Raw genomic sequence first — 24,645 nt, forward strand, 5'->3', positions numbered from 1 at the left:
AGAAACATGGACACAAAGGATTAATGAATATCAATGTTGAGTAGCTTAAGAAAGGACAAGCAAATGGAACCCAATTCCAACAGTTTTATAGTTTTGCCTTCATTAAAACCATTCTGTGCATGTATATGCAAACATATACATTGCCACTGCCCACTAATATGTTATAAAATAAGTAACTTGGAGGATATTCCTATAGATTCCATTATTTTGGTTATGACAATCCATGCTTCCTTTACAAACTTATTTTTATTTTACTCAATAATATTTTCTGGACTCGTATAATGTGCTTGAGTCTATTGCTGACCTTGTGGCAGTTAGTTAACTGACTTCAAAATATCTCTTATTTCACTGGTATAAGTATACTCATTTGTAACCTTAAAACCCATATCAGACTATTTATAGGTTGCTTTGTTGCCAACCTTACAGTAATTAGTTTCTCTGCAATTAGCTAAACTAGCCTTCAAATGACAGATTTGTTGCCCAGCTCAGACAAGAAGACTTTCTAGCCTGGAAGACTCTGCTAGAGCTTTCAATCCCTGGAAAATTTCATTGAAATCCAGTCATTACCCCCTCATAGTGAGCCATCAGAGAAGCACTTTAGTACAGGGTAATGGAGTAAATAAGTAAAAAATAATGAACTCAAGAAAAGCTTTTTCATGGAGTGATATGGAAGTAATTGAACAGTTATAGGTGCACTTAAATAAAACCAAAAGCCATAGTAAACCAGGATTATGCTCATTTGATGACATATAAACATACATCCCCTTCTTGTTATAAATTCCCATACATATTCTAGTCTCCCCCACTGGAACAACGGCGTCCTGTGAACAGCATGATTATCTTGTACTCTGTACTTGTATCCTAACATTATACATGGCACATAGTCATACTATTTGTTGAATGACTGAGAACTCCTTTTAATGTTGTACAGTGGGTGGGAATAAAAACTGAAGAGTCATCACAGGGAATTTAGTGGAGTACCATTACTTATTTGGAAAATTCAACCTCCTGAAATGTTATCAAGAAATCAAAAACATCAAGCTGTCTTGGAATCAAGGATGCAAAAAGATCTCACAGCAGTCAAAATAGACATGGGATTGGACAAAGGGTCCTGAGGACCTTCCAATCACTCATCCTCATTGTCAAATCCAAGACTTGAAGTTTTTATCCTTTTTTCACAGGTGAACCTCTCAAGTCCTCTATTTAAATTCTTATTAACTCAATCTTCATTGTCCAGACATACAGTAGGCTCTTAAGGAAAACCAAACCCAATAAAAATCTCTGAATTCTAGCATTTGAGGTCTTCTACAATAATCTAACTCCCTCTTATAGTTCCACCCCAGTTCTCATTCACCTGCTTTGGTGCAGCTGAAGTGGACTCTTATCCTATATATATCTATATCCTAGTTTCAGTCTCATCCATTCACCTGCACACCTCTCTCTTACAAAGTAGTAGAATCAAGAGTGCTGGATGTAGGTTTTAATTCTGGCCCTGCTACTTACTGCCTATTTGACTTGGATAACTTATACAGGTCTTGCTTTCCACATCTGTGGATAGCTGTAAAAATGAAAAGGTTGGTCTACATAACCTCTAATCTGAGGTCCCTTTCAACTCTAAATTCATGATTCTGAGATACAACTGTTGAAATATTTCCTGTTCTTCAGTTCTGATATTACTTCCTGAAGCCTTCTAGTTAGAAGCAAGCCTCTTATCCTCACCTCCACAATCACATTTCTTTTTTTACTTTTGTTTATTATTTTTCTGCCTTGTATACATGTTCTTTTTTCTCCTCCTAGATTGTAAGTTCCTTGAAGGCAAGACTTGTCTTTCTTCATATTCTCACAGAGTAAGATTTTTAGACATGTGAATTTTAATGTTTTTTTTTTTTTTTTTTTTTTTTTTACTACAGGATTGTGAAGTTCCGGGTCTTTTAAAGCCATCTAGAAAAGCCTGATTGGAAGCTTCCTTTTTCTCTATTCCAATTTCCCTGTACCATACCCAGCAATTCAAAGACATTCAAATGACTGTTACTACTTCTTCCACTGATAAGAATTCTTAAAAAAAGAAGGATGCAGTATCTGGCCTTCAGCATTTCCTTATCTTCTCAGTTTGTTCAAAGATACAAGAGAAATGATTCAGTAAGCTACCAAGGAACAGTAAGTTTCCTTAAGCCATATGACCCAAATATTTTGTTGCTTTCAATCCAAGTACTTTATACTTTACAAAACGATCTGCTTCTGAGGCTTCATTCATCCTGAAAATTAAAAAATGTAATGCCTTCCACTACTCCTCTCCTCCATGATACTATTCCTCCCTTGGTTCCAAGGATATCATGAGCTCCCAATTCTCTTATAACTTCTTCAATAACTCTAGTGCTTCTTCTTCTTGACTTGTAATGGCTATTTCCAAGAAAAGAGCCAGCAATGAAACCCATGACCAAATATATCTATCTATACCATAACATATGGCGAACCAGTGACCCTAAAATAAGGTAGCAAAGTTGGCCTCATTAGTATCACTGAAACTAAATGAATAAAACTCACAATCTAAATATGGCTGTATACAGTTATTCTATATACAAAAAAAACTCTCACAGGTAGAAGGAAGGATATGAGAGTAGAAAAATATCATTGTATATCAAAAGATATGCTTGTGAGGGAATATAAAAACAATAATAGAGAACATATGAGTAAAGATCAACAGAGGCAGAAACAGAAGGAATATAGTCATTAAGAATTTATTATGGGGGGGCAGCTAGGTAGCTCAGTGGATTGAGAGTCAGGCCCACAGACGGGAGGTCCTAGGTTCAAATCTGGCCTCAGACACATCCCAGCTGTGTGACCCTGGGCAAGTCACTTGATCCCCATTGCCCACCCTTTACCACTCTTCCACCTAGGATCCAATACACAGAAGTTAAGGGTTTAAAAAAAATTTATTATAGGGCAGCTGGATAGCTCAGTGTATTATGAGCCAGGCCTAGAGACAGGAGGTGCTAGGTTCAAATCTGACCTCAGACACTTCCTAGCTGTGTGACCCTGGGCAATTCACTTAACCTCCATTGCCTAGCCCTGTAACAAATAAAATTAATATAGAAGGATATATATAAAAGATACTAGGGTTTAAAAAAAGAAATTAAAAAAAGAATTTATTATAGATCACATGGACAGAAAGAGGAAATAGATGAAAAATTTGGGAAATAAATCACAAACCTGTTGCATGATATGAGTAATGAAGAATTTCCTTTAATCAGAAGATTAATTAACTAAAATTAATTTAATTTTATTATTTTATTATAATTCAATATTAAATAAAATTAAAATTAACAAAAAATTTCCTTTAATCAAAAGAGGAAAGATTAGCATATATATGACATATAACATATCTAGAGTATAAAATATACTCTATATTTTAGAAGGCCATAGAAGAGTGAGCTGGAATACCTTTGAGAAATTGCAGAGTTGCTTTAAGGAGTCCAAACCTATCTCTCAATAAAAGATTTACTTAAAAAATGATACTATTTTTCTGGTGATATTATATGACTGTAAATCAAGGAATACTAGTTTCCAAAAATGTGAATTTGAGGATGACCCCTCAGACACGGACATGGTAGATAAGGAATAGTAGGGTGCCTCAAGAGAAGCATTGTATGGTATCCATCCTATGTTAGCAGAACTTGAGGAAAAGTCCCTCCTGGATATTCTAGGGATGTCACCTTACCTCTTGGAGCATCATTGCCCTCATATGGACAACGTGAACAATATTTATTGTATTTGTTTTGATGGAACAGAAGACTGATGCAAATGTTTGAAAATCAATATGACAATGAAAAATCAAAGTCATTAAAAGGAACAAAATATACCCAGAAAGAATATGTGTCATTGTAAAAACACTGCAAACTTGGATGCCCAATAATAGAATGACTGAATAAATTATGATCTATCAATGATAAAGCAGTACAGAAAAATGATAAACACAAAGCTTATAAGAAAGTGTTGAATAATCTAAACAATGTGGCAAAGTAGCTTTAAAGTCAAATCTGGATGTGCACTAACTAACTCAATCTCTCCAAAGAAAACAAAATCAAAGGCAGTGCAAATTCAGACAGGTCTGGGGTGGGAAGCAGCACTGTTTGGCTATATTGTCTGTTCAATATCACACTAAGCACTTTAGATAAGATTTTAGTATTTGTTTTTTGTTAATAGTTACTAAGTTTATAATAAACAAGTCTATAGTCCCTTTGCAGAATCTTATATGACAATGATGCAAAAATTGTTTTAGGGTAAGATAATGAGTTTGAGGCATCCGTGAGACCCCCTAGAAGTAAGATAAATGCATGCTATAAACCTCTGACAACACCAAGTATGAACGGATATCAGTTATTACCTCTGTAAAGTCTGAGTGTTAGGTTTAACTGAGTCCTGCCAATTCTACCTCAACCAATTCTTTCCAATTCCTACTGCCAACATCATTAATATTCATCTTGATTATTCCCAAACCTTCTAAACTGGAGATTTTCCGGCTCTTCTCTCATTACCCATCAATCTTTCTGTCATATCATTGTGAGATTCACCCCCCTTATGCATTTATTTGGCTGCATATATCTTGTGTAACAGGTTTCTGTTCCTATTACTTGCTGATTATTAATAAATCACATTTCTATAGAGCTTTAAATGCAAAACATTTTCTTCAAAACAACCATGTACAGTAGGTAGTACAAGTACTATCATGGACCATTTGTAAGACTCTGGAAGATTATATCTAATCAACAAGCAGCTCACAAAATTATTAAGAGCCAAGCAGATGCTAGGACCTGAGGATACAAAGAAAAGCAAAAACTGTTTGTTAGTTCCAGCCCTCAAGAAGCTCCTATTTCAATGAGGGAGACAACAAGCAAATGGCAAGGTCTAAAAACAAGATGCAGGAAGGATAAACTGGGGGGGAACCCAAAAGAAAGCACTAATATTAGTGGGACAGAATAACAGAAAAAGGCTTCCTGCTGAAAACAAACTCTTAGCTCAGAAAGAAGGGAAAACAAAGTGTAGATGACAGAATCTCATGCACTGGGACAGCCAGTGAAAATTCCTCGTCAGGAGATGGAGCTTCTTGTGCAAGAAAAGGTAGAAAGGTGAGAAGACTGGAGAGGCAAGAAGGACTTGCCTAAAGGATTTAAGGTCTGGGGCCACAAGAAGGACCACTGGAGTTCATGGAATAGGGAGTGACCTAGTTGGGTCACATTATTTGTCTGTGGTCACATAGCCAGTAAAGCCTGCTCTCCCACATCTAACACAATACTGCCTTTCTCATGGCTTCCGACTAATATTCCAGATGCCTCATGATGCACTCCCAATTTGCATTTCCAATCTTATTTTGCACGAGTTACCTGCAAAAAAAATCACAAAAACTTGAAATCTCTTTGATTCTATCTTTGTTCACACTCTCTTATGCTTAGTAGTCCTCTTTCTCCCATTCCCAGACCTGTGACTGTTGAAACTGTTTTTTAAAACCCAGCTCAGATGTCCTTCAGGAAGCATTCCTTGATTTTCTTAGTCAATGAACTTTCTCTTTATTCAAACAAAGTGTAATTAAGTACTTCTTGTGCTTTTGTTTTTATTTCTTTACAACAGAGTGGATTCTGTGCTACAACTTTCTACCAGCTTGTAAGCTGCATAAGAGCTGGGACTTAGGTTTTACTCAATTTTGTATTTCCCTCAGCGCCTGGCATAGCACTAGATGACCACAAAACCCAAGTCATGCACCTGTGGGAGTGTAATAAATATGAATGGAATAAGCAGAAGTATGTTAGTTAATGGAAAAGTCTAGAAAGGTGGGTATTGCTGATACACTCCAAAAGGTATCTTCTAGCTCAAAGCTTCCACCACTTTTTTGAGTTTTTACTCTTGGCATAATAATACTAACCATTATTAATCCATCTTACTGCATGAGACTAAATATTCAAGTTATGAAATATATCTCTTACTTTACAATCATCTATTTGAACTTTACAAACTCATTAAACAATATGTACCCAATATGATATTCTAAAGGAAAGAGAAACTCCATTCAGAAGTTTTCTTTCCAAAGTCTAGAGACCAAACCCAACATTACTTGCATGACAGAATACTAATAAGAGTATCCACAAGTGAATATAACATCACACAGAAACCATCGATGGGGCCTCAAAAAAATTTCTCACGAACAACAACATCCCCATTAATGCAAAGTACTTTTTAAATGGCAAAAGAGAGCATGCCATTGGGTTGAGATTAGATTTTTCCCCCTCTTTCAGCTAATTTAAATCATGGAATGGGAAGATCTGAGGAAGAATCTACTGCCAGTTTTTTTGAAATTCAGAACTATGCATGTTATGAGCTCACTCTGCTTTGTGCTAAAGGGCACACCTTTAAAAAAGTCAGGTCTATGCTATTTCATTGTCACAGTGCTTACAAAAAGGTTCGAGTGTAAAATGTGACGGTTTTATCTTCAAGAATGATGGTGTTGGAAATAATTCTAATCAGGATTATTTTAAGGTCAGGGATAATCTTGAAAAAGACATGTGTGCCTAGATGGTTAGCTGAGTTGATTAGAGTATGACTGTAATGAGGCCAAGGTCACAGGTCTGATCAGTGTCCCAGGAAGATAAATTTTTTAGGCTAAAGACTGCACCTCTAACTTGGGCCAACTTTTTCTCTGGACTGAGGGGCAAGGGTATTCACAGAGCACCATGAATGCTGGGATAGTCTGTCTCTCCTCTGAAAATTAATGCAACGTCAATATTATATTGGAAGGTTAGGTTTTCACTTTTCATGTGAAGGGCAGTACACCCAGTCCAAAGGGAATTCAATAAGACACTGGCTATTAACATTTTCAGTTCTCATAAGCTTTCACTCACCCTTTATGTTCAATCAGGTGCCAAGATCTATGGATTCTGTTTCCACAATATCTTTGGCATTCATGCCATTCTCTCCATTCACACAGCCACCATCCTTCTTCACCTGTTGACTAAGGTGTTTATAAACGAATATGATATTAACCTTGCTCTCTTGCGTCCAGGGGCTCCTCCTTCTAATCCATCCTCCACCTAGTCACCAAGTAGATATTCCTAAAGCATAGATCACAAGTGCATGGTGTAGTGGAAAGAGTCTTCTATTTGGCAATCCCAGGACCTGTCCTAGAAGCCTGGGCTTTATTACTTCTCTCTCTGAGCCTCAATTTTCTCATTTGTAAAATGAGGGTGGTTAGACCAGATGAACTCTAAAATCCCTCCCCTCCAGCTCCAGAACAATCATTCTATAAAATATGTCAGCCAGGGGGCAGCTGGGTAGCTCAGTGGATTGAGAGCCAGGGCTAGAGATGGGAGGTCCTAGGTTCAAATCTGGCCTCAGATACTTCCTAGCTGTGTGACCCTGGGCAAGTCACTTGATCCCCATTGCCTACCCTTACCACTCTTGCCTTGGAGCCAATACACAATATTGACTCCAAGAAGGAAGGTAAAGGTTTTAAAAAAAAGACACAAAAACAAACAAACAAACAAAAAAACATGTCAGCCACTGACTCAAAAAACTTCAGTGGTTTCATTCTGTCTCTAGCATAAAATATAAAATCCTCAGCTTGGTATTTAAAATCTTCCTACAATTGTTTTCCTTTCTAGGCTTATTTTATAAGACTTTCTCTCTTCTCTATATTCTAGTCAACTTAGCCTGCTGTTATAAAACACTGTCTCTCATCCTGAATGCTTTCTCCTTAGCTACCTTGTAGAATCATTAGGTTTCCTCGAGATATGTCTGGATTGCCACCCTCCCACCCAAGGACTTTCTTGATCAGCCCTGTTTAAGTTACTTTGTATTTACTTACTTTATGTGTGCTGTATCCCTCAAAGAGAATCCAAACTCCCCAAAGACAGAATATCTTTCCTTTGTATCCTCAGTACCTCCCATGCAGGGGGTGCTGGGGCATAACATGTTTGTTGAGTTAAATTCAAAGGATTTGGTCCTTACTCTTTTGCAAATTAAAAGAACCTACTGCATCATGAAGGAGTTTACACCTTAGTTTGGAACACTATTACTATTATCCACCAAAATTTCCTTTTATTGTGACATTCAAAAAAACAAAAATCTGCATCCGTATATATTCACAACAAAGCCTTTTACAGAAAACTGGTGAGATTAGCATTTTTCTGTTCCTATAACAGAATGATTTAGCTTAGTTGAATAATTTTGTATTGGGAAAAAACTGTTTTGAAACATTGAAATGCAGCTAAGTTATTTAGGCATAGGATGCTATTTAAGGATATATTAAGCACCCTATGCTTAAATACTTAATAAAAGCAATTCATGACTACTTTCAAATTTCCCTCAAACAAGGAAACAAAGTCCAAACCCCTAAACAAACCTTCAAGTGAAGATAGCATTTTATCACTAATTAAAAATATGAATTAGTTAATCTTGTCCCTAGGAGTAAAGAAAGCAATTTATGTAGACTTAGATTACTCACTTTCAATTTGTTCTATTTCTCTTCACCATCCCTTGTTCTCCAAAGCCTTAGGAAAGCTGTACTATCACGTTTATGTAGATGTAGATTTCTCTCTTCAAGTCCCAATGTCATTGTTAAGCTCTAAGAGTGATGAATCAGCTCACTTAGACGTTCAAATCCACTAAGACAAATTCTGCTGAGAGTCTTAAATAGTTTGCTCTCCTTTCTGACCCATATTCACCATCATGTTTTACTTATCCTTACCTTCAAGATATTTTCCATTAGAAATCTCATTCAGCAGTCTATAAGCAAGCCATGTGAATGAAATACCTTGCCTCTCCTTTGAGCTGTGATGATCATCATCTTTACAGTTCAAAATAATAAAGTGGACACAGAACTGTAGTGTGGTGAAGTTCTAGATAGGATGAAGGTGAAAATATGAGGCATCTGCAGTCAGAGTGAGAATCTGAGTTGGAATCCCAGTACTGGCTTTGTGGGGCCTTAGTTTTATGACCTATAAGGTGGATTTGGTTGGACTAGATGATTTCCAAGGTTCCTTTTCTTCTAAACCAAATTGTTCTGATCCTATCTTTTCCTCAGCTACTTTATAGTAAATCCAGATTCTTCTATAGGACCTTATTGATTACACACTTGAATATTGGTTCTAACAAGCAGTACTCTCTCTTCAAAACTGCCCCTCTCTCTTCCCTCAGCAGTCACGACTACCATAACTTCCTAAATGGTTTTCTAATTCCACTTCACTCCAATCCATTCTACAACTTGTTACCAAAGTGATTGCTCCCTACAACCTCTGGGACTGAATATAACACCTGTGTTTGGTACCAAATGTTCTTCCCCAACTTAGCCTTCTCCTCCTTTCTGGTCTCATTATAAAAAGTTCCTCTTTTTTAGAGAGTGGAGTCTTGTTCTTTAAATCCAGCCCACCCCCAACCCCTATCTATGCCTTTGTACTGGTTATTTCTCAAGCCTGGAACGCACACTCACCTCATCACAAAACCCCCAGGTTCCTTCAAGACTCAACTCAAGCATCCCCTTCTACAAGAAGCCTGCTAAGGCAGGCTCTTCCTTCTGATCATCTTGTATTATCTTACATCTACCTGCTCTCCTTCCCGGCTAGATGATAGCTCCTCAAGGGAGCTATTCCACTTTGTCTACATTTTGTGTTAGGCACATAAGTAGGCATTGAATAAAAATTTCTGTTGAGTGATATATTCCAAGAAGGTATTCTAGACCTATTTATAAGATATGGTGTTTCTCCATTTGACATGAATTACTAGAATGATTTGAAAGTTAAGTAAAAAACATAAGGAAGCTAACCAAAATGAGGTCCATTAAAATAAGGCCAAAGAACAGAAATGGCATACAAAGAAAACAATAACTAAGTTAATATTTACAGTGAGCCAAAATAATGCAACTGACCAATTTCTTTATAATTTCTTTTTCTAATATTAGAAATAGTAAAGTTTATTGGTAAAATCTTAACATTGCTAGACAAGTAATTTTCCAAAAGCAGAAACACTAAAAAAAAAAATCTATTTTCAAATGTAATTTAGATGAATTAACTTTTGTAACCTTTCTAAACCTACCAAATGGAGTGTATCTAACATACAAACTTGATACTACTAATCCAATATATCAGTAGGAATATATTATTCTCAACTACCCATGCATTCTGCCTGTTCCTCTCTGTAAAAGATGACATTTGAGAAGACTAATGAGAACTGAAGATGTAGTCAGATCAATCATCACGGCTTTTTTTCCCTTTGTTCAGTTAACTGGCTAATTTAAGTACTGAATAAATAGCCTGTTTGGGGTCATATTGCTATTATGCTCTAATGTAGGAGCTCATTTTTTGGTATAATGGAACCCCAAAATTTCAGGAAATACTTCCCATTCCCCCCCATTAACTATAACGAATTCATCCATTTAAAAAGATGCTCTTATTCTTAAAAACAACAATCAAATTTTTAAAATATTTAAGGTTAGTCCCAAGATTTACCAAGTACCAGATAGTAAAATATTTTATTCAGTAAAAGGGTAGGGGTAGAAACTTGAAACAGTTAAATAGTTAACAATATTTATAAGATTACATATTTTAATAATACTACTAACATTTTTTTAAAAAGTCCACCCAAATGACCTATCATATCTGATTGTCACTTTTTATTAACAGTCTTATGTACTCTTTAAGAAATTTCTCTGTTAATATTCATCATTTATCCTATAATTATTCTGACCTTGATGAGTCTGCAATTTATATTTCAGGGAGAGTGATATTCCTCAAGTGAATTACTCTAGTTTGATACACATATTTCAAAGATTTGTGTATTCTTAAAATCACGACCAGCGGGGCAGCTAGATGACTCAGTGGACTGAGAGCCAGGTCTAGAAATGAGAGGTTCTGGGTTCAGATCTGATCTCAGATACTTCCTAGGTGTGACTCTGGGAAAATCATTTAACCCACATTGCCTAACCCTTATTACTCTTCTGCCTTGGGACCAATACAGAGTATTGATTCTGAGACAGGGTTAAAAAAAAAAATCACAACCAGAAAATACATATAGATAAGATAATCCAATAAATTATCTGATAGACATCAGAACTGCAATTTTACTGACATTTAAGTTCTCCAAATGTAAATCACTTATGACAACTTTAGTTAGGCAATAAACATTTAAACTATCCAATTTTATAAAGACTTAGAAAAAAATTAATATATATTTTTTAACCCCTTACCTTCCGTCTTGGAGTCAGTACTGTGAATTGGCTCCAAGGCAGAAGAGTGGTAAGGGTAGGCAATGGGGGTCAAGTGACTTGCCCAGGGTCACACAGCTGGGAAGTGTCTGAGGCCAGATTTGAACCTAGGAACTACCGTCTCTGTACCCGGCTCTCAATCTACTGAGCTACCCAGCTGCCCCCCAAAATTAATATTCTTGTATTGGTTGTCCTAAAGTTTTTACAGTTCATAAACTCTGAACTTAAGTTTCTCTACCAGTCAGGAAAGGATTTTTTATGGTATGTAAAAAAATTAGGATTTGTTATTCAGGTTTTAAAAAAACTGATAATGTTAAGAAAAAAATTACCGTGTGAATTTTGTTGGCCTAGATGTGGCTTATAAAATGGTATTCATAAAATCTTCACAAATAAGAGTGATCATCTGAAGGTTTGGGTAGTAAGTGCTAGTGATCTGAAACAATTTCACTTTGGGACAAATTAAACTTGAATTAGCTCACTAGCTATGAGTTTATAATCATGAACTTTAATATTAGAAACAAAGATTATTCATAAACCTTTGAAAAGATTAAAGATCAATGCCACACTTACCTCAGTTTCCCTTGAACCTGGTACTAGGTCTTCTCAAAACAGATTTCTTATGAATAAAGAGCTTGACAGCTTCTCCGCTGGGCTCAAATGAAATGGTTGCCAAAAGGCTGAATATGCTAATTAGGTTTCTGCCTCAAGTCTAAATCCTCTTAATCTTGTTGACCAAAGAAAAAACATCTTGTCATTAATTCTCACTTTGATAGACATCCAAATATAAGCCTGGTGGGGATAGATTATATACTTCAATGATCCAAACTTCTAATTTTGCTTTCTTAAAAAGCATAAATTCAATGCAAATTAGAAATATAGCATCATGTTACTCGTTGCTTTAAATGGGCAACATTTAAAGAAAACAAAAATTAGATTTAAACTATGGCTCACAATAGAAAAAAGGAAGCAATATAGTATAGTTGTTAAGAACAACAGATGAGTCTAAAGATCAAAGTTCTAGATCCAGGTTCTGACAATTACTAGTCATGGGATCCAGGGCAAGTTACTTAACTGCATTTTCTTCATGCTATAAAATACTGGGTTGCCTTGGATAGTCTCTCTGAATTTTAAACCTTTATGATTCAATGAAACTGAGACATCTGAGTGATCTTTAGACTGTTTCTAGGCAACCTTAATTATTCTAAACCATTTCTTCCTGGTTCCTTAAAATGTACTGGGCAATATTTCTGATTCTCTCATACTACTTAGAAGTGCCAGCAGGGAGGAAGAAGGCATGGCTCTCCTTCATTCTAAAGTAATTCTACTTCCTCCTCCAAGAAGGCACACAAGGGCTGGTACACTTTTGGTCTTGGGGCAGCAGTATGTCCTCTCTTTTAAGATTCTGCTGATGTTGGCAGGAAGCTTCCTGCTTTCACTTTGAGGTAGTTCTCATAAGGAAGGGAAATAAATGAAAAAGGAGACACATATGACTGTGTAGGGTTAAATCTACTGTCTCCCTGCCTGTTGAGGTTTCTATTCCCTGTAAAGGAGAAAAGCTTCAACAGGCCAATAAAAATGATATTAGAATAAGTACCTATGGTTCTGTTCCTATGCACAAAACCAACTCAGTGCCTTGAGCCAGTACTGTGTCTCTTAGCCTACCTTCCCTCATAGATATTGCTACCAAGCTAGCTATGGAAGAAAGTTTCCCGACATTTCATCCAAATACTGGCCATGTCTAAAATATCTGCCTTGGCTCTCCTGAGTTCCTTTCCCCCAATATTTCCTCTTGACCCCTACACTCTCATTTTCTCTACCCCACATGTCCTTACCTTCTTCAGTCTACCATGTTACCTATGACCTGAGTCTTCTCTCTATTATCTGACCTTGTAGCCTCCCTCTGCCGGTAAGCTTCTTTCACCTTCTTTGCAACTCACTAATTCTCACCTTATTTATCCTTAGTCTCCACCTTTTTATAGCACTGCCACTTCTCCATTTCCTCTAGGCCTAATCCTTCTTCATCTTGAACATCCCACTAACTTCTTTACTCATTTAACCAGAGTAAATGCTCACTATTTACTGGCTGATTAATGAAGCATCAAAGAAGGCTATTACCATGCTATATAAGAAAAACTGCTTTACCTTTTAGTATATTTCCCATGAAGGGCTTAACTCATAATTTCCCTGGACCACCATGCCTTTCTTAATAGGAGTCTATATACAACTCTTTTAGGAAGTCCTCCTTCGTTAATATGTGAATATATCAACAAGCACCTGTGATTTTTTTTATCAAGTATAAGAGAACTACTGGGAGCCCATCCACTAACACAGTTCACACTCTGTTACTTTGGGAGATAAATGCTAGCAAGTTGTTTGAGGGACCAGGGTTAAAGTGATTTGCCTACAGTTACAGAGGTGCCTATTTCCCACGGCTAAAATCAGCACTTACTTCACCATGTCATACTATATTTCCTATCTGTGTGTGTATTTATTTGTGAAATCTATAAACATCTACCTGGACCTTTGATGCAATGTATGTTTTATGTGACAATGCACATCAGGAGTGAGAGGTTTCAGTTACTTTTCTTACACAGGCATTTTAGTAAATACCTTTGTTCTTTGCTAATGTTGATTTCCATCCAATTACTAAAACTACTATTCAACAAATTAAAATAAATCAAGTAGTAGGGCCCAGGACCTATAGTTTTAAGAGTGAGAACTCACAGGGTACTGTGTGACACAGGAATATTTTCCTGGGGGATTTAACCTGAATGAAAGAAAGGGGTGAGGTAGAAGGAAGAGAAGATAATACAAAGAGATGCTATACTGTGGTTCCTTAACCATTCTTTGATTAATATAATTTAATAATTTATTGAGTTCTTCTTTATCCTTTCCATGCACTTAACATTTTCATTAATATTTTTTGTCTTTGTATAACCTTCAGTTACAGCCACTTTTCTCTTCAATAAATCATCTTTTATAACAAGGAATAAAAGCAGTTCAGCAAAACTACCCAGCATAATTACTGAAATTGATGCTTTTTGTGATGGTCTACATTCACTGACCCTACCTGGGAAAGAAGGGGTACATTTTCTTATCTTTACTAGGAGCAAGTTTGGGTATTACAATTATAGCGTTCAGTTTTGTTTTTCTGTTATTTCCATTTACATTTCTGTAGTCCACTGAAGTAACTAGGTGGCCCAGTGGGTAGAGCACCAGGCCTGGAGTATGAAGACCTCTGATAAATCCCAGCCTCAGACACTGACTAGTTGTGTGAACCTAGACAAGTCACATAACCTCTATTTGCCTCAGTTTTCTCATCTGCAAAATGAGAGTTACAAAAACACCTACCTCCTAGGTTTGCTGTGAAGATCAGATGAGATAATAACTGTAAATAAAGCACAAAGAAAAAGCTATATAAATGTCAGCTATTCTTTTTCTTATATTGTTTTCCTGGTACTGTTTACTCCATTTAGTTGATAAATATTTCCAAGTATTGCTGAATTTTTCATGATTATGATTTCTTATGATGAATAAAATAACATAATTCAATCATTTTCATATACTACAATTTGTTGATCCATTTCTCAATCAACAGGCCATATGCTGTATTCAGTTTTGTGTTCTATTTTTAAGAAAATATCTGATATTGCTTTGTAACTATTCAAGCCATTTTGGTATCATTTTCTCTATCAGCATAAACATTTGCATGGAAGTACTTTTTAATATAACATCTCAAGTTTTGTTTTGGCTTTAAAATATGAATAGTTAAGACTTAAAGCAAAAGGAATTTATTCCTTAAAAAATGTCATGACAGAGGTAGAAGAAACTAGTTAAAAGAGTGGAGAAGAAAAGAGGCCAGTGAGTTCTAATAGTTTTCCTAATGGGGTGAAACCAATTGTTCCTTTCGATATGCTGCTAAGAACTTAAAGAGGTTGGAGAACTCTGTTTTAAAAACCATTCTATTCAAGAAATTTCACATCAAGGCCTGAAAAATGAATCTGATTTCATGTATGTCTCTAATATAGATACTGATGGAAAGGAATTTTTAGATTTTTTGCTACTACAAAAGACAGAAAAGCTCTTGGCTCTGGCAAAACTATCTGGAAAATTTAATTATACTTCAGTTAACTACTGGGAAAGTCAAAGCAAATGAAAGTTATAGTTTCTGCTTATTTGCTAGAACATTCTTGGAATTGATTTAAGATGCTAATTCCACTCCCTTTTCACTTATTACCAACCCATTTTGTTTTAAGTCACACAATTGTCACATGTATGTCAAGATGATATAAGTAACACAGTGATAGGATATGAGCTTTTCTGAGCTCCTGCACCTAAATCTTCAATAGTGATGACAGGTTTGTACAAATGTACAAACTTTTTAATAACTTGGTACTTACTCTGAGGGGACAAATGATTAATATATATTTCCTGAGAGAGTTTACTACATGTTCCAGGATTGAATTGAGCTTAGGCTGAGAGGGAAATACTAGAACAGAGTAAGATCTAATTCCTTTCTTCAAAAACCTGGTACTTTAGTTGATAAAACTGGCACAAATGAAACAGGATGCCACAGGACAGTCCCACTTTGGCCACAGAGCCCCACTTTGCTTATTGAAATTTTAACCAATTTATTGGATAGGTTTCCTTGCTGCTCACTCACTTTTACTCTCTCTATATTAAGAGTCGGGGGCAGCTGGGTGGCTCAGTGGATTGAGAGCCAGGCCTAGAGACTGGAGGTCCTAGGTTCAAGTCCGGCCTCGGACACTTCCCAGCTGGGTGACCCTGAGCGACTGTGTGACCCTATGCTCCTAGCATGGAGTCCCAGGATAAAAAAAAAAATATTAAGAGTCATTGAGGTCTTTTGTTTTTGGTTCCTTTACATTTTCCTAACAACCTACACTATCCTACAAAGAGGCATTTCTTATTGACAAAGAACAAAAATGTTTGCATTTCTTCAAGCAGAACTTTATTATTTGTCTGTGCTGGCAGAGATGGCATGGCTGGTCTCAATTCTGAAACCCACTAGCACTAGATATGAGACCCTGGATTGGTGTCACTAAACCTTTCAGTATTCTTAAGCAACTGGGCATAGGGACCACAATCTGAACATCAGAATCCCAATCGGCCATGGGTGGTTTTGAGCTGTGTGTTGTTTTTTTGTTTGTTTAACCCCCTCCCCTCCCAAAAAACCCCAAGCCTTATCTTCTGTCTTAGCATTAATTCTAAGACAGAAGACTGGGAAGGGCTACGTAATCAGGATTAAATTACTTGTCCTGGATCACACAGCTAGGAAGGGTCTGAGGCCAGAGCAGACCCCAAGATCTCCAGTCTCCAGGCCTGGCACTCTGTCCACTGAGCCATCATATTTCAAAATGTAATGTGACCTCATATTTAGGTACATGAAAAAATGTTCTAAGTCACTACTGATAAGAGAAATGCAAACCAAAACAATTATGATATATCACCTCAAAACCATCAGACTAGCTAAAATGACAAATGTTGGAGGGGATGTGAGAAAATGGGAACATTATACACTGTTGGTGAAACTATGAACAAATCCAACCATTTTGGAGAACAATTTGGAATTATACCCGGAGTTAGAAAACTGCGTGTACCCTTAGAAATAGTGCTGGGTCTGTTTCCCAAGGAGATCAGGGAAAAAAAGAAAAGAACCTATATGTTCCAAAATAGTAATAGCAGCTCTTTGTGGTGGCAAAGTACTAGAAATGGAGAGGATGCCCCAACATTGTCCAGCAATAGCTAGACAAACTGTGGTACAAGATTATGATGGAATACTACTGCACCATAAGAAATGAATGGGCAATTTTTTATTAAAATCTGGAAAGAACTACACAGGATAATGAACAAAACTAAGAGAACATTATACACAGATACAGATTTAATTCTTGAAGAATAAATTGTGAATGTTACTTCCACAGAGAACTGAAAGGTAGAAATATGAAAGACAAAATTTGTATGAACATGTGTGTCTCCTCAATGATGCCTTCTATAATATGAGGAAGGGCTAGAAAGCTTATGAATAAATTATTAATAATAAACATAAAAGAATCATTAGAGGATACTTCTGACTGGCAGAATTTGATTTTGCTCCCCAGTAGTTGGGGAACATAAATAAAACAATCTCTCAATTATATTTTAATCTGTTTTAGGTGTATGGACAGTGTGTTCGATACTGCTGCTCACAACAACTTTCTAAGTTTTTAGTACAGAAAGAGGTAATTAATGTGCATTGGTAAATTGACTCTCCAAAAGTTTATGACTTCTGTGGTTATACTGAATACATCCCCTGCCCCCTTTCTTATTTCTTCCTGGATTCTGTTACTACTGTAAAGGTTTTTTGTGGACTTCATTTAAAAAATGTTACTTATGTCTCAGTTTCTTTGCTGATTCCCTAGTATTTTTAAGTAAATATTCATGTTATCAGTAAGGAGGGAGAGTTTTGTGGAAACCTTTTCATCAATTTCTGAGAAATAATTTGTACAGCATAGACATTAAATGTTCTTTAAAAATTTGGCATGATTTTATAAATCCATAGGGAGTAGGATTTTTTTCCCTTTGAAATGCTCACTTACAAATAGCTAAATTTACTTTTTTGAAAATAGATTAGTTAGGATTTCTTAAGAAATGGTGTTTTGGGCATTCAGAGGAAGGACTGCAGAAGAGGAAACATATAAGAAAAACAACTGCTTGAACGCATGGGTCAGGGTGGACATGACTGAGGGTGTAGACTCGAAACTACCACACCAATGCAACTACCAACAATTTGGAAATTGGTCTTGTTCAAGGACACATGACAAAACTAGTGGAAACGCGCATCGGCCAAGGGTGGGGGGGGGCGCGGGGGGGGTTGAAGGGGAAAGGGGAGCATGAATCATGTAACCATGTTAAAAATGAATATTAATAAATGTTAAAAAAAAAAAAAAAAAAAAGAAATGGTGTTTTGGGGGCAGCTGGGTGGCTCAGTGGATTGAGAGCCAGGCCCAGAGAGAGGAAGTCCTGGGTTCAAAATCTGGCCTTAGATACTTCTTAGCTGTGTGACCCTGGGCAAGTCACTTAATCCCCATTGCCTAGCCTTTACCACTCTTCTGCTTTAGGGCCAATACACAGTATTGATTCTAAGATGGAAGGGAAGGATTTTAAAAAAATGGTATTTTGTTAATTTAAGCACTGTTAAACAGTTTGTTGATGACATGAATACCAAAAGGATATATTAAGTTTTTGTAGACAAATCATTAATCCTTTTGAATTCTCAAAATTCAAAGCGCTGGTAGAAAATTTTCAGATATTTTAAAATTTTATTTTTAAAATAATAATTGCTCTGAATTCATCTATTTTGCTGAGATTTCCTTTTTTGTTTATTTTGACTTTGTTAGTATTCTCATTAAAAACAAAAACAAAAACCTGGGCATCTATTCATTAATCTTTAATCTTTTTAAATTTTGTTAGTATATGTTTTTAGAGATACACTTTTTCTTTCAAGGCAAGAATTTTTCCCCTGGTAATATTTTATTCTTTCTTCCCAATTACATATAGAAAAGTTTTTAAACTTTATTTTCTTACATTGAGTTCCAAATTTTCTCCTCCCTTTCCCTCCTTCTTTGAGATGATATGCAATTTCATTTAGTTGTACATGTGCTATCATGCAAAACATATAGCTATATTTGTCATGTTTTGGAAAACACATATCACTAAAAAAGAAAAAAGTCATGAAAAGAAATAGTGAAAAAAATGTCTCCTATCAGAATACAGATTCCATGAGTTCTTTCTCTGGACAACATATTTCATCATGTTGGAGTAGTCTTAAATAATTTTATTGCTGAGAATAGCTAAGTCATTAGTTGATCACAGCACAACATTGCCATTACTGTGTACAATGTTCTCCCTGGTTCTGTTCACTTCACGTTCCATCAAAGTCTACCTAGATATTTCTGAAAATGTCCTGTTTGATATTTCTTACAGCATGATATCAGTCTTTATTATTTTTAATTGCAACACATTATAATCATATACCACAACTTGTTCAGCCATTCCCCAATTGATGGATATCCCCTCAATTTCCAATTCTTTGCCACAATAAAAAGAGTAACTATAAATATTTTTATACAAATAGGTCCCGTCTTCATTTTTTTCAATCTCTTTGGGATACAGATTCAGTACTTGTGTTGCTGGATTACAGAGGTATGCCCATCTTTGGGCAGGGTTCCAAATTGTTCTTCAGAATGATCAGATCAGTTCTCAGCTCTACCAACAGTTCATTGGTGTCCCAATTTTACCACATTCCTCTCAACATCTGTCATTTTACTTTTTGATTATGTTAGTCCATCTCATAGGTTTATGGTGGTACCTCAAAGTTGTTTAAATTTGCATTTCTCTAATTAATAGTGATTTGGGGCATTTTCCCATATGAGTATAGATGTTTTTTAAAAATCCCTTACTTTCAGTCTTAGAATTGATACTAAGTGAGTGGCTCAGTGGATTGAGAGCCAGGCCTAGAGACTGGAGGTCCTAGGTTCAAGTCCGGCCTCAGACACTTCCAGCTGTGTGACCTTGGGCAAGTCACTTGACCCCTACTGTCCACACTTACCACTCCTGGGCCAAGGACGGTCCCTAGCCCGGATGAAAAAAGGAGGAGGGTTGGGCGTGGGGCTAGCAACCCCACCCTGTAAAAAACTACATCTGCTAAAGAAACTGCAACCTAAAGTAGGGGCAGCTGGGCTAGCTCAGTGGATTGAGAGCCAGGCCTAGAGACGAAAGGTCCTAGGTTCAAGTCCAGGCTCAGACACTTCCCAGCTAGGTGACCCTGAGCAACTGTGTGTCCCATTGCCTACTGGTTGTGGCCCTATGCTCCTAGAATGGAGTCCCAGGATAAAAAAAAAAAAAAAAAAAATCAGGTTCCAAGGCAAAAGTGTGATAAGGGCTGGGCAACTGGGATTAAGTGACTTGCCCAGGGTCACATAGCTAGGAAGTATCAAAGGCCAGATTTTGAACCCAGGACTTTCTATCTCTAGGCCTGATTCTTCATAAACTGAGCCATCTAGCTGTCCTAAATAGCCTGAATTTCTTCATCCAAAAACAAAGCAAGAATTTTTAACCTGGTCCATGAGCATATTTTTAAAATATTTCGTTAACTATAATAAAATTGATTCCTTTTGTAATTCTGTGTGTGTGTGTGTGTGTGTGTGTGTGTTTTAAATTAAAAAAATTCTGAGAAAGACTGTCAGATTGCCAAATGGGTCTCTGATACAAAATAAGTTTTAAGAATTATTGCTCTAGGGGGAAGCTGGGTAGCTCAGTGGATTGAGAGCCAGGCCTAGAGACGGGAGGTCCTAGGTTCAAATCTGGTCTCAGACACTTCCCAGCTGTGTGACCCTGGGCAAGTCACTTGACCCCCATTGCCCAGCCCTTACCACTCTTCTGCCTTGGAGCCAATACACGGTATTGACTCCAAGACAGAAGGTAAGGAAGGGTTTAAAAAAAAAAATTATTGCTCTAAGGATTGCTTTAGTTGACTCCTAGAAATTTTAGTATGTTTTCTCTTCATTTTTTTGTTATTTGACTCAATCATTACTGAAGAGTTTGTTGTTAATTCTCCTTTTTTTGGTTTGTGCTTCCTGTATTGATAACTAATTTATTATGTTATGATCTATAAAGAAAGGATTTAATATTTCTGCCATTAAAAAAATACCATGGCCTCATACACACCAAAACTTTTCTTTTGTAGCAAAGAATTAGAAAAAAAGTAGATTGCCATTGACTGGAGGAAGAGCTAGATGATGGTAACTAAATAATGGAATATGACGATTATAGAATCTGGCTCCAAAGAAAGGATATCAGAGAATAGCTTCTAATCACATTTTTGCAGAGGAAGATTGTGTTTGTGGACTATTACACATGATTGTCAGACTTTTCTGAGACATGTCAGTTTTGATAAATTTTTACTTCCTTTTAATTTTTTATTATATAAATGGCTCTCTGGAAGGAGTAGAGAGGAAGATTAATCTAGGAAATGTTAAGTGATGAGAATTTCATTAAGATCTTTCATATGAACTTTTCTCCTTTTTATATTAAAATGTTAGTGCTAATTGATTTTTTTCAGTTCACAATAAAAAAAGGAAAATTTGAAAAAATAAAAGGAGAAAAAAGCTCAGGAACACTAATACATACATACATACATACATACATACATACATACAGTAGAATATTAGGCATAGCATTCCACACTTATCGTCTTCCACCACTGCATATAACAGAGCTTCACTCAATGCTTCTTCTTCCAGCCTAGCACCCTACAAACTGCAGTAAAGTTTAGCTTGCTGAAGCAGCAAGGAAACATGAGAGAGACAGCAGACGGCATCTTCTGGGCAAGTCAAACTACCATCAACTGCACCATCACCTCCCCTCTGACTCCAATGGAGACAGCCTGGAACCCTGAAATCACTATCCCTGTCTCCAAAGCCTAGTTCCCTGTAGCCGCTACTGAAGAGAGCAATTGCCGAAGAAAGGATTGTTGATCAACCGTGTCCAAAGGGCAGGCAGCACCTCTCCAAACCAAAGGTACTGCCTTCTAGCAGTCATCACCCTTGCAAGCAGTTCCTTTGGTAATTGTCTTTGCAGGCATGAAAGATTATGTCCATTGAAGACCCCAACAAGAAAGTTCTCATCACAATTACCTTCGGGCTCAAAATCAGAACCCAATCTGATTATCAGTGGAAATGACAGTAAAGAAGGTGCAATACCACCTGGCTTTGTCACTGCTCCCTAAAGTCCACAGAATCTTCCCATCTGACTTGCTGCTAAAACCTTCTATATGTCTGGGATATTTAAGGAAAAAAGTATTAGTAGAGAGAAGGAACTAGCTTAATATTACCAGTTCATGCTAAAGAAACCCATAGATTGATATCTATACCATTAACCCATACACAATCCCTATCATTATCTGTGGCAAAGGAGGCCAGCCTGCCTTTACACACATCCTCAGGCTGCCTTTTATGTAATTTGCCAGCAGGAGAGGTGGCAGAGATAACAATGATAACACGAGGACCATATTTAAGAGGTACCTTCAACATTTAAAATGTTTCCATGTCTATTTTTAAAAAGAACAATCCTACCTTTGAGGTCATGTTGGTATATTTTGGATGCCTAAGCTATAAGAAAACATGTTAAGAAAAAAAAGGCACCAGCTTAAAAAGCTATATATAGAAAAGTTTGAGAAGACCAGAGCTATCTAAAAATCATCTAAAAAATCCTAAATCCTCAGAAAGCAAGCAAAATCATGCCTGATGTTTGATTATGATAGCCAGCACCTTCTTCTTCATGTCAAATTTACAATTCAACTGAGTTGCATTCTCCACTGTTTGCATGTTAAGGCTTTCTGAAGGCTGCCATCTCACCAGTGTGTCCTTTCTATAGGATTTAAAGCACACTTTCGATTTTAAATAGCTACAAGTTTAAAGATATAGCTTTGCTTTTATGACATATGCAACCTTCAATTAAAAGAAAAGAAAACCTGCCTTATATTTCCCCAAAATGGAAAGTTAAGAGATAACCTTTGGTGTGATACAATGTAACAGGAGTTCAGAGAAGAGAGGAATTACTGTGGGTCAGAGGTAGAAGCTATATCACTCATGAAGCCAAAATGACTCATGTAAAAGCAGTCAACCAACATAGAGATCTTGCTTATAACCCCACCCTAAATCAAGGTGCCAGGGGACTTTAAATCACGACCACTTCTAAGACCACTTTCTGATTTTTTTTGAACAGTAACCGGACACCTCCTTCAAAGAGTCAATGAACATATATTATCCTGAGAGTGAATTACTATTCAATAAGAAATTGGCTCAGAAAACAAAAGTGATCTGAACTTTAGTGATATGGAAGAATGAAGCTGAATCATAACAAGGAGAATATTTTACTTTAAAAATACTAGTTAGTAAAAAAAAACAAACAAACAACTTTTTCCTAAAAAAAAAAAAAAATACTAGTTAGTTTAAAATTATATTCGTTACCTTAAATCAGAAGTGCTTCTGGTCTGGTCTGCAATACATGTAAACTTATCTGTAATAAAGGGAAAAAGTTTGCATTTCAATTAAGGGGATACACATTACTTAAAATTTTTAAATCTCAAAGAACTAAGATTTAGGCTGTGTAATCCCTTGCCCATCTCCCCCAAACAAATGTTGTGTACTTTGCAATTTAAACTCAATGTGTATACATTGATCTGAATTTCTTCTTTGGAAAAAACATGATGAAGCCTTTAGATTCTATTTTCATACAGCAATTAGAAAGTCATTTTAAAGAAAAGAAATACTACAGAAAAATTACTCAATGGTGTGATCTGGTAATTAAAAACACACACTATTAGACAAGTTTCTACAGAGTAATAGATCTGAAATCTTTCAATCCCTAAACGTCTTACAATCTAAATCTTTCCTCCAAACTGAGTCCGCCACAATATATAAAATAAACCTTAAAAAAAATAGAACTTAGTGCCTTACTTCACCAAATATGAAGGATGATTCATTTAGCAAAATAACTCATCATAGAATTTCTCTTATTTAGGAAATCTTCCTCACTGTATTTAACATGTTGATTTAACATGTGACTTTTCTAGAACCCATTACCTATAGGGATCAACATTTACCCACCTTTAACCTTTTTGGGTTAAAAACATAGCTGCAGACAAAATAAAAAGATTCTCTTGCAGGAGGGATCTTCTTATACAACATCATCAAAAGTAATTCTGCAAACTGAATGTATTTCACAATTTTTGGGGTAGTAAATAGCTAAATCAGAGCTGTCTGTCATTCCATTAACCTTCATTCTCACCTCTGCCAAAAACCCCTCTGGAGTACAAATCCCACAAATAACAAAAATGAAAACCATTTCACACAGCTGAATTTTCAAAGCTTTATATGGCTATCCACCATAGCATAATGCACACATTCAAATCCTATTACATCATTGAACAAGTTTAAAACACTACTGATGTACAAAAGGAGGAAAAGCTCTAAATTTTTTTAAAAATCCAAAATTAGGCATGCTTTATGTTTGGATTTCCACGTGTATCCATGAGAAATAATCTGCCTGTTGATCATCTAGGACAGTGTTGGTGAAGAATTAGCAAGTGTGTTGAGCAGGCACTTGGGGAGCTGTTTCATTTTCTTTCTTCCTAGCACCTGAGGACATTTTTTGCATGTTCTGTCCCTCAGTCCAGTCACCCCAAACAAGCACTTCCTCCCTCTGCTCTCTGGGGCAGTGCAGGGGGCTCACAGGCAGCTTGATGTTGCAGTTTGGGCATGCAAACTTGAAACCTTCACCAATGCTGATCTAGGACAATGTGGTTCAACAGGAAAAAACAAACAAACAAACAAACCAAA

General features: G+C 36.4%; 1 protein-coding gene across 2 annotated transcripts in view; it reads right to left on the reverse strand.

Annotated features, from left to right (window-relative positions):
- The window catches only part of GNB1 (G protein subunit beta 1), a 60,369-nt gene extending 37,050 nt beyond the window's left edge, over positions 1-23,319 (reverse strand). Inside the window, exons 1-2 of one of the 2 annotated variants that reach the window (XM_044667555.1) lie at positions 23,275-23,312; positions 14,597-14,633 (exon numbers count right to left, since the gene is read on the reverse strand). The gene's annotated coding sequence lies outside the window, so the exon portion shown is untranslated. Of the gene's footprint in view, positions 1-14,596; positions 14,634-23,274 lie in introns of both variants that reach the window. The other variant, XM_044667556.1, reaches the window with a different exon arrangement.
- Between the last annotated feature and the right edge of the window lie 1,326 nt (positions 23,320-24,645).

The sequence above is a fragment of the Gracilinanus agilis genome, chromosome 3, assembly GCF_016433145.1.
Source record: "Gracilinanus agilis isolate LMUSP501 chromosome 3, AgileGrace, whole genome shotgun sequence".
NCBI classification, from domain to species: domain Eukaryota; kingdom Metazoa; phylum Chordata; class Mammalia; order Didelphimorphia; family Didelphidae; genus Gracilinanus; species Gracilinanus agilis.